Raw genomic sequence first — 12,007 nt, 5'->3', positions numbered from 1 at the left:
CTCAGACATGACAACCTAAAAACACACACACTAGGCCCCAAAACCACACACACACACACACACACCCTAACGCTTTGACGAGAAACGGGGGAGGGAAAGGCTAACAATTACACTAAACTAATGGAAAGATCACAAAACACTAAACTCACTCAAAGAACTTTAACTAGTAGATGAGAGAAAAGATTTTCCTCAAAGAAAAAACTTACGAAGACCTGGAAGCTCGAGATCAAGCTGCTGGTGTAACAGCGGCAAACTAGATCTGAGGTCAGGAAGGGATGGCAGGGAGTTATGGGTAAGGGAGATGAGCTTGGAGCTCGGATCTTAGCTGTTGGAAACTGCCGGCTCGGATCCGATGTGGATCCGATAACCCATAGGTTGATGCACAAATGAAGTTAACTACTTCAGATTATTTGTTTTCTCCTGCATTTCATTTTGTCTCGATTGAACTCTCATAATGATGGTTTGGCACCCAGGTCAGCATATTTAATTAAAGTCCCAGTTTTTGTGGTTTTGAACATAGCTCCACCTCATATAGTTGGTCACACCCCTTCCCATTGGCCCCACCCATTCAGCTGTTTCCTGCAGTACCCCTTTGATTTGAAGTCACCAGCCACCACTGCAAGAAGGATGTTTCTGTCCCTTTATTCAGAGTTTTGCAGACTTTTGAGGGAAGGTCTCTGTCTTGTTTACTCTGCCATTAGACATCCAAATGTCACTGATTTCTTGTTTCTCCACAAGTCCAATATCTTCACCAATATTAGGACCAGGAACCTAAGTCTACACCAACATATAAATAAAACACAGTGGAGGCACAAGATTAAAACCCGGCCCCTCCCAAACTGTGGAATAAACTTCCTCTACATGTTAATCAGTGTGACTCACTATCTTTCTTTAATAAACTAGATGACTGGATAGGTATCCACAAATGTACTTGAGGATTGAAAGGTATGGCCCTCCTGAATAAAGGAGGTGTGGCCCAAGGGGGTATTGGTAAGGTGTGAATGGTCATAAGGACTCTGTGGTCTTGGAATAGCTATGTATCTGTGCATACATGTGTCAATGCTATAGCTGTATCAGCTGCTGTCTCTCCTGGTTGGTTTTGCTGAACAAAAATACATTATTTTCAAATAAAGCTTTATCAAAATCACCATATTTTCAAAAATAAAAACAAACAGGTATAACACAGTTAAAAACTTTATTGACTGGTGCAAGAATAAGCCCTTTCATCTGAACCCTAAAGATTCCATCAGATTCCAAACTTTAACAGTTAAAATTTAAGCCTTCTAGGCTCAAGGATGTACTATAGCCAGATTTTGTCTGCCTAAGATCTATAAGAGTTTATCTTCTCCGCCGTGTCGTCCAATAGTATCGGCTACTAATTACTTTTTACATAGTATACGAATATTGTTACATAATTATTTGTTACAACCAGTTATGAAATTTGATTCCTATAAATGAGATTCTTTTGATTTTTTGGAGAAAATGCAATGTGTGAAATGGAAAGCCAAAAATGATTCGTTAACTATAGATGTTAAAAGTTTATATACACATATTAGTCATTCATTGGGTATTGAAGCAGTGAATTATATTTTGAAGGATAGCTCGTTAATGAGTTATGTGACTGAGTTACTTCATTTTAGTTTGACACATAATTATTTCAAATTTAATGGAGAAAATGTTCATAAAATAAAAGAGACAGCCATGGGGGTGTTGTTTGTATGCAAATTTGTTTATGGGTTTTTTTGAAATGAAGCATTTACATCAGTTAGAATTTTTTAAAAAGCACGTAGTAAAATATTCTAGGTTTACTGATTACCTTATTTTTTATGTGAAGGAGGAGAAGTGTTAATTTTACAATGTAATAATTTTGGTATTAAATTTGATGGTGTACAATTTGGTAAGAAAGTGTTTTTTTGGATATAGAACTAGAGGGTATAGTAAGGGAAGAGATACAAACCAGAGTTTATAAAAAATTCCCTGATATCAATAATTTTTTTGATGGTAGGAGCTGCCACCCATCTCATTTAATAAACTCATTGTCTTATAGTGAACTCTTACGGGTCTCTAGACTCTGTAATAGAGATGATATATTGATGGAGGAATTGGAGAAAGTTTGTGGCTATTTTTTACAAAAAGGTTATGGCTTTTGTGTAGTTGAAAAAGATTTAAAAATACTGTTTGGTAATAGTTGGGATGAGAGTAATAGAAGAAATGGTAGTATTTCCTTAGAGAAGTGATGAATGTAAGTAATACTACACAAACAACAAAGAAAAAGGTGTATTTTGTCACTACATATAATGTGATGACAGATGAGATTTTTGATGTTATAAAATACTACTGGGCTTATCTGCTAAAGGATAAGAACATTAAAAGTGTTTTACCAAATAAACCCTTTCTTTCTTTGAAGAAGGGTAGAAGTGTAAAGGATATTATTGTTCACAGTACTTTTGAGGTTCCAAAGGCTGAATTATTGGTAGAACCTAGATTTATAGGAACATCCCCCTGTGGGAGATGCTCTATTTGTAAATATAGAGTTCCTTTTTTAAAAAAAAAAAAATCATGTAGTTGATACTCGGATGCAGTTTGTTAATTGTAATACTGTAGGTGTTGTTTATGCACTGAGATGCTCCTGTAACCTTTTTTTATATTGGTGAAATGAAGAGGTACTTTAAAGTTACACTCATTATATATTATGTCATGGCTTGTAAGCCAAGGTGCTAAGACAGTATTAAATGTTTTGAGTTAATTTCCTCCTCTGTTTTCTATTTGTGGTATTTTTAACATTTGCCTTTGTGGTTTGTTAATTTAACAGTTAAAATGTCACATGACCATCGTCTTAAATTCAAAGGCATATACACCTAAAAAAGTGGTCATGCACAAAATACCTCGACTAAAACATCTGCAGAATATTTCTACTATATAAAATAAATATTATGTTTTACTTTAAATTTCTATCTTTTCAAGACGTATTTAAAAATTCAAATGGTCATTTAGTCCATGACCTACAGCAGTATTTAATAGTACCTGTCATTCATATTTCTTGGTGTCCAAAAGACTTACTGCATCACCACCTCTAATATTAAGTTCAATGCAGTCAATAAGATTTAACAAAAAATTCTTATATTTTTCACATTTGCGAGTATGTTAGTACAGAGCATTTTTACTGTTCCTATGTTTTATGGCATACTAGTGTTCCCATGCTTTTCTATTCAATTTCCTGCCTATGTGAAATGCATAACATGACATGCATTCTACTGCATATACCACATTTACCATCTCACAAGTGCAATGTTTTATGGCAGGATATATTTCTGTAGTTTTACAAAATAATGAACTACTAGTCGTCATATCTGCAATAGGAGCAATTCTGATAAGCATATAATATAGTCCATATATAATTATAATAATAACTTAATATATAACAATATGTTCTTTTTTGTACTATGATTTCTATCATCTGTATAACTTGTCCTTTTGAATTTTATACTTGTATATTTTGTAATGTTGAGCTGTGAATTACTATTCACAACTGTGATTATTTTATTTTTTTTTTTTAATCCAAAATTTGTACTTTAATTTTTATAATTGTACAATTTTGTACTATGGAGCTTTTCTCCTTGGGACTTCATTGAAAAAGGGCACAAACTCAGATGGACTAACCTGGTCAACAAATGTCAGATAAATAAATAAATAAATAAATAAATACATCTCTGCTGCCACCTTAGTCTCACTTTTGATTTTACTGTCTTTTTCCAACTCATTTTTTTAAGTTAAACACTGTTTTTGTTTACAAATGTTTACAAAGAGTGGCTCCTCCCCCACTACAGATCTTTCTGTTTGCTCCCCTTTTAAATTATTCCAATTTGATTTGATAATATTTTTTACTGTATAGTGTCCAAACTCTATGTAAGCACTATATCAAGTTTATACCTATCCATCTCTGGGGATGCCTCTTGCAAATCCTGGCTATTTGACTGTTGAGTGTATGGTCTATACACATTTTCTTTCCACCATCATACACTTCTTAACCAATAACTATAATAAAACATGTACAATAGGTGGAAACAATATTTTTTATCATAATGGCTACTCTGACTATAGTATCTTGAAATGTAAATAACCTTACATATATAGACAAAAAGGAAAGCGTAGTGGAATATGTCAAGAAATACAGAGTGCAAACAGCAATGCAGCAGGAGACACATTGGAAAATAACGTGCATGTTACTTTGACAAAGAAAGGATTTCATGATGGATATTCAGCAAAATATCTGAGACAAAAAGGGAAGTAGTTATACTAATTACTACAGTGTTTCCAACAGTATAGAAGAGGGGGAAAGACAATAAGGGTTATTGGCATGGAAGGAGGATTATGCCAGCATGTATACACATATATTTCCACCAAAAACTGTTACTATGGAGATTAAGAAAATTTGGGGAAAAATAATCAGCTTTCAACAGGGAATATTACTTATAGGTGGGGACTGGAACTTGATTTTCAATAGTGATGACATGTCAGGGTGACCTAGAAGGGAAAATACAACAAAAGAGGGTAAATTTCTGAAGAAATTTATGAAAATATTCGGAACGGAAGACATGAATTCAGTAGTAGAAACTTGGAGAGAATTTGCATATTACTTTCTAAGGTACAATAACTGGGCTAGACTAGATAGAAATCATATTTCACTGGAACATGTGCATTTAATTGAAAGCTTTGACACACATCCATGGGATTGGGTAGTAAAAATTATTCCAGAGTTACTAGAGAAGATTCAGAAGGGATAGTGATTGAGTATGATAAAATGAAAAATGGGGTTTAAAATAAAGACAAACAGTGGAGAACAGCAACAGTCATCCCTCTGCACATCAACAGACCCAAGAAAAAAAAAGTTATGTACTCACCATAACGTTCCATGTATGTAGTCCATCTCGCCGAACATTATTACATGTGGGTTCGGAGCCAATCCTCGGCTCCGACTCGGCCGGTTAGAAAGCCTGAAAACTTTTGATTGGCTCGTGGCTAGTAGGTATCCCATGGTGCATGCGCACATTCCCCAGATCTTGTTTGCTACTAGTCTATCAGGATAAGACCGGAAAAAAGACAAAGGTTCGGAAGAATAAACTGTAATAAAGTCGCCCTTATGGTATAAAACCACTGTAGAAGGGGAAAAACTGTTTCCAGATCCTCCAGGAAGGGAGCTTGTGGGTGGGTTCGTAATAATGTTCGGTGAGATGGACTACATACATGGAACGTTATGGTGAGTACATAACTTCTTTATGTTATGTAGTCCTATCTCGCCTCCTTTATTACGTGTGCGACAGTGTCCCTAGCATCCTGAATGGGTGGCTCACTGGAAAATACTCCTGAATACCGTGGAACCAAACAAGGCTCTACCCCTGGAAAGTAAATCCAATTTCTAATGGGAAATGAAGGTATGAGGGGTAGCCCATGTTGCTGCTGCACATATATTATCAATAGGTGTCCTAGCTTGGAAAGCAGCAGAAGTAGAAAAGGACCTGGTAGAATGCGCTTTGACTTTAAAGGGTAACTCCTTTCCCTGAGAAGTGTAAATAAATGAAATACAACTAGAGATCCAGTTCGATAGTGTTACCTTTTAAACTGGCAAGCCCATTCTCGCCTCAGCAAAAGAAACCAACTGGTTTTCTAAATCCTTTGGTCCTGTGGATATAGAAACGCAGTTGCCTATGCACATCCAATTAGTGGAATGTATACTCTGCTTTACTGGTGTGATTAGGGAAGAACACTGGCAATACAATTGTTTGATTTAAGTGAAACTGAGAACAGACTTTAGGAATAAAGGAAGGACTGGTCTGGAGAGAAACCATGTCTTTGTGAAAAATTAAATATGGAGGTTTAACTGATAGGGCTTGTAATTCAGATACTCGTCTGGCTGAGGTTATTGCTACCAGAAAAAGAGTCTTCCAAGACAGGAATTTCAACTGACAACTATGGGCTGGTTCAAAGGGTGGCAGAGTAAGTCTGGACAGGACTAGATTCAGATCCCAAGGAGGAATGGGGTCTTGCACAGGAGGTCTTAACATCATGGAACCCCTAAGAAAAGATTTGCACAGTTTGTGAGACATAAGACTGGAATCATTAATCCCCGCATGAAAATTAAATATTACTGCTAGCTGAACTCGGACTGTAGCAGCCGCTGAACTCTGGTGAAAGGGTTCTGAAAGGAACTCTAAAACAATAGTAATGGGAGCTGTAAATGGATCAACTTCTCTGTTGCATGCCCATATAGAAAATCTCTTCCACTTACTGTGATACAATTTTCTAGTCGAAGGCTTGTGAGAAGAGGTAATAATATGGGTTACAGCTGGAGACAGATCATGAAGCCTGACTAGTGATGGAACTGGAGCAGCCATGCTGTCAGTTTGTGAGTGTGAAGACTGGGGTGAAGAGAACTTGACGTGTGTCAGGAGGTCTGGCACTGGGTCCAGAGTCCATGGATAGTCTAACAGGTGAAGCCTGAGGAAAGGGAACCAAATGTGACGAGGCCAGTAGGGAGTGATGAGGATCATCTTGCTTCCCAACAACAATGCTTTCTGTATGACCTTGGGAATGAGTGGAAAAGGAGGAAAAGCATAAAGGAGTCCTGGGGGCCAATTGTGGATGAGTGCTTCTCTTGGAGACTTTCCCGGAGGGAGAAGAGAGAGAAAAAGGTGCTGCATTTGGTGTTGATGGAGCTGGCAAACACATTGCAGCAGGGTTGTCCCCACTTGTGGAAGATCATACGGGCTACTTTCTGGTTCAAGGACCATTCATGAGGAAACAATATTGCCCTGCTTAGCTTGTCCGCTATCATGTTGGAAGTCCCCGGGATGTGCGTTGCAATGAGAAAGCGTTGGGAAGAAATTGCCCAATTCCAAACTCGCAGGGCCTCTTGACATAAGGGTTATGATCTGGTCCTCCCTTGTTTGTTTAGATACCAGACCACCGACATGTTGTCGGTCTGGATAGCTATCATCCCTAGAGGGAGAACGTCATGAAGTACTTGAAACGCTAGAAGCACCGCTCTCATCTCTAGGACACTGATATGCAGATGGGTCTCCTGATCTTGCCATGTGCCTTGGAGAGTCCTGCCAAGATAATGCCCCCCCACCCTGAGAGGCATCCGTGGTCACAGTGGCAATGGTTTGTTGTGGTACAAAGGAAGTCCCTGTGGTAAGATGACCTGGTTGAATCCACCAGCGTAGATCCTTTTTGAAAGAATCTGTAATCAGAATCTGATGATGCAGAGGCAACTGCTGAAAGGACCACTGGGATGACAGGAGCCATTGGAGTATTCTCGTACGTAGTCTTGCTAAAGGTACCAAGGTTATGGTTCCGAGAAGCTGCAACACCACCTTCACTTTGACTCTCCAAAGGGGAAGTATTCTGTAAATTTGTTGCGCAAGATTCTGTATTCTGTCTGTGGGTAGTCTGGCTGTCATAGCGACTGTGTCTATGTTTGCTCCTATAAATGTTATAGATTGAGTGGGCAAAGTAGATGATTTTTCCCAGTTTATAGAGATTCTCAACTGGGAACAGAGCTTGATTGTGTAATCTCTCGATTGAACTAGGTGATGCCTGGTGGTGGCGGTCAGGAGCCAATCGTCCAGGTATGGATAGACTTGGATTCCCTGACGCCTCAAATGAGCTGTGACTATTGCCATGCACTTGGTGAACACCCGGGGGGGGGGGGGCTGTGGTGAGACCAAAGGGCAGAGACCGAAACTGGCAATGATTGGCTCCTAGCCAGAAGCGTAGGTAGCTCCTTGAAGCTTTGTCCATCATTATGCGGTAGTGGGCATCCTGGAGATCTATTGAGCACATCTAACTGTCTCTCCCTAACAGAGGAAGTATGGATTGTAGAGTGACCATTCGAAACTTGGACTTCTTTACATACTCGTTTAACCTGCTGAGGTCTAGGATGGGTCTCCATTCTCCTGTTCTTTTTGGAACTAAAAAGAACCTGGAGTATGTTCCAAATCCTGTCTGGTCTGCTGGGACCTTTTGGATGACTCTTTTTAATAGCAGCTTTTTTATCTCTATAGCCGCTTGATCCCTGTGATTGGGTGGTACATCTGGGATCCTTTTGGGAGGGTGTGGTGGAAGGGAAAAGGGTATAGAGTAACCAGAGTAACCTCTGGTGATAATGTCTTGTACCCACTTTTCTTGAGTGGGATTTAGCCAGGCTTCTGGGTACAAGGACAGGTGACCCCTGACTGGCTCCAGACGCACAGTCGGGTTCCACATCAGGAACGCCGATAGCGGCGGTCACAAAAGGAGTCGCAACCTCCCTGATTTTGTGGGCCTCCCCTGCCTCTAGGGTGACGTCTACCATTATTTCCTCCTCCTCTGCCTCTGAAGGAGGAATCACCCTGTGTGTCCTAGAAAGGTCTCTGTGATTTCTTGAACCACATTTTACCGTTCTTCTGACCTTTACGGTAAGGTCTAGAAGGAACGGTAAAACGGACTCCCACCGCAGTGAGAGTCTTTCCTTCCTGTTCACACCTAGTGAGGATATCTCTCACAGTGGGTAAAAAAGAGAGGATCCTTCCACGGGAGCATTGGTGAATGTAGACTTGAAAGGCTCAGCAAAGTTGCATAGACGCATCCAGGAATGTCTCCTTAAGGGACTCCTGAACACACAGCCCTACTCACACCATTAGCTGCATACAAAATCAGCCGCATGGAGGAGTTAACAATAGACGTGAGAGTAACCAACTGAGCCAACACTGTAGATGGGACTGCTTCAGTAGAGGGACCCTGAAGAGTATCTCCTAACTCCTTTAGGAGATCTTTCTGAAGTCTCGTAAAATGTGATAGATAGTTCAGCGATCGGAGTGTAAAAGCCGCTGAGGAGAAGATACGCTTCCCACACCTATCCATCATTCGGGATTCCTTATTGGATGGATGGATAGAATAAGTCTCTGCTAGCTCCTTCTTAGTGGCCACCACCACCATGGCATCAACAGGTAAGCCCTTGGATAAAAAAATCTTTGACTTTTGGGGCGGAAAGAAATTTATTCAGCCTCCTGGAGACTGGTTCCACGGCATCAGGAGTCTGCCATGCTTTCTGATCCAGTAAGTCATCAAATGAAGGAGACACCCATGAAGCTGAGGGTTCAGACCCAAAAGCCTTCAGATACACTGACTCCTCATCGGATGGGGTAACAGTGGACCAGCTGCCTCTCTGCATGAGGATCTCCAAAATGTCTGCAAAGGAGACATCTTCAGAAGATGACTTAGGGAACCCCTCAGACTCATCGAGGTCAGTGTCAGATGTGACAGACTCATCAGGGGAGTTTACATGCTTCCTCTTATATGATCTCTTCCGAAGGGGCTCCTCAGTGAGGTCTTCTGGGGAGGTCTCGGAAGATTGGGGGCCATCCACATGGGGTCCTGAGGCTGTGGGTCTCTACCATCCCAGGGGAGAGAAGATGCTGAGACCAAAGTCGGCACTTGAGGGAGTATAGCATCGGTACTCCTATGTGGGATGGATGAACTATCCAACATGCTCCTCATCCTCACGAAGACCCATTCCTCCGGCTCCGAATGATGCCCCGGCTTCGAAGAGAGCGTAGGTGCCAATGGCTCCAAAAGAATCAGCTCTGAGAACGATGTAGGGTCCAAGCTCACTCGGGCTGACGCACCAAGAGGAAGACTCAGCATCGAAGAGGTTCGGTTCCAAGTGTCCCAGTCGAGGCCGACCAAAGAGCTTCGGACCCTAGACACTTTGAATGGCGCCGATAGTGTCAGAGTGGAGCTCAGCTCCGAGACAACCACACGGGGTGCTGGAGCCAAGGACACCACTATAGTCGGCACCGACAACAATCGGCTCCAAAGGCCCAATCTGGGTTGGAGGAGGAAAAAGAGCAGGATCGGTAGCAAGAGTCGGCTCCAAGACCAAAAGGGTCGGAGCCGATAAAAAATTTGGCAAGGCCGACGACTTAAGGAGTCTGAGCACCACTCTCTCGATGTCTTCTACTGATAAGCTCCTGCAGGATCTGGAGGACAGTGTGGGAGACCTCGCTCTCTGCAATATAGTCGATTTTAGAGTAGAGGAGACTGGTGGAATGTCTGTAGACTGGCTCCGAAGAGGACTGCTAGTGATCGGCATAGACACACTTGGTGCTGATACTGCAGGGTCTGTGTCCAAAATCTCATTCGGCTCCGAAGACAGTGGAGCCAAAGAGACAGAGGCCAATTCTGATTTTGGTAACTTCTGTGGAGGTTCAGAGACAGAAGTTGAGGCTGGAGAAGGCATTTTAGAGGTCTTGCCCTTATCCTTTCTAAAAGACTGCGACCTAGCAGAGGAGGAAGAAAGTACAGCTGTGTACACTTACCATAAATGTAGATGTTAGAGTGTATTCACTGTTGCAGTCATTACATTTGGGAAATCTGCTGGCAGGTTGCCCTCAGCCGGCCTGATTAACAAAGTCTTAGGTCCTGCATTGGTTGCTGTCCCTTCTTCCATGACGTCAGGTCGTCAGGGGTATAAAACATGCAGCCGACGCCATTACATCAGTTTTTCTTGCCCCAGATGTCAGGTGCCCCCAAATGGGGAGCAAAATATATATATATATATATATATATATATATATATATATATATATATATATATATATATATATATATATATATATATATATATATATATATATATATATATATATATATATATATATATATATATATATATACATATAAAATTTAAAACACAAAAATATACCTCCAAACAAAAGCAAATACACCAAAAAGGCTTTTAAGCATAGTAAAAGAAAGGAGAGGTATAGTAAGAGAAAAACAAGGGGCTGGAGGGTGGGTAACCAGGACTGCAACAGTGAATACACTCGAACATCTACATTTATGGTAAGTGTACACAACTGTACTATGTTCTTCGTGTTTCACTGCTGCAGTCATTACATTTGGGTAGAATCCCAAAGCTATGGTTGGGAGGATGGGTTTATACAGCATTACGAGCAGCTATAAGGCCTTGCAGGGCAGCAGTGGCAAAGCCAGCTCTGGATTTAGAGAAGAGAGGTAAATGGTAATGTCTGGTGAATGTATGAACTGAGCTCCAGGTAGCAGCTTCTAGAATGTCTCTGGTAGGAACCCCTCTGAGAAAGGCTGCAGAAGTAGATGCAGCCCTTGTAGAATGAGATCTGATCCCCTTGGGGGCAGGTTTACCATGATGCATGTAGCAGTAACAAATACAATGGCTTATCCATTTTGAAATAGTCTGCTTTGAAATAGCCTTTCCCTCTGCCCCTGCAACAAATTCCACCAGTAATTGTTCACATTTTCTTAGAGATTTTGTTCTGTTTAAGTAGAATCTTAGTTGTCTGTGTACATCCAATGAATGCAGAATCTGCTCACCCTTGTTATGTGCATTTGGGAAGAAAGTTGGCAGATGAATGGTCTGATTAAGGGCCACACTCGATACCACCTTAGGCATAAAGGATGGATTGGTCCCGAGGGCCACCCTGTGCGGGTAAAAAATAATGAAAGGCTCCACTGCCATAAGAACCTGTAATTCTGAAATCCTTCTAGCTGAAGTGACTGCTAAAAGAAAAGCTGTTTTCCAAGAGAGAAATTTTGGTCCGCAGTAGCAGCTGGCTCAAAAGGAGGTACAGTGAGTTTTTCCAAAACAAAACTGAGGTCCCATGCAGGAGTTGGTGCTCTCCTGGGAGGTCTTAGACTTTTGGCCCCCCTGAGGTACTGCTTTAGCAGAGGATGAGAAAAGAGGGGAGGCTCTGTGTTGTAATGAGCTGAAATGGCAGAGGCATGGATTTTTATGGAAGAAAAAGATAGGCCCTTGTGAAGCATCTCAGTTAAGTACTGCAGAATCTGAGTAATATTGGGCATTGCTGTGCTTATTCCTTGTGCTTGGTACCAGGCACAGAATCTTTTCCATTTGTCAGCATAAGATTTTCTAGTAGTAGGCCTTCTAGCCTCCAAAATGACATCCATCACAGGTTTGCTGAGAATGTAA

The 12,007-nt window shown here is 41.0% G+C and overlaps 1 protein-coding gene across 1 annotated transcript in view; it reads right to left on the bottom strand.

The window, feature by feature from the left end:
• DHX29 (DExH-box helicase 29) overlaps positions 1–12,007 on the bottom strand; it is a 1,644,099-nt gene that overhangs the window by 770,723 nt on the left and 861,369 nt on the right. The gene's annotated exons all lie outside the window — the stretch shown is intronic.

The sequence above is a fragment of the Protopterus annectens genome, chromosome 2.part2 (genome assembly GCF_019279795.1).
Source record: "Protopterus annectens isolate FY-2018-M chromosome 2.part2, PAN1.0, whole genome shotgun sequence".
NCBI lineage: Eukaryota > Metazoa > Chordata > Ceratodontiformes > Protopteridae > Protopterus > Protopterus annectens.
The sequence above is the reverse complement of the archived record's forward strand: the minus strand, read 5'-3'. Positions and strand labels throughout refer to the sequence as shown.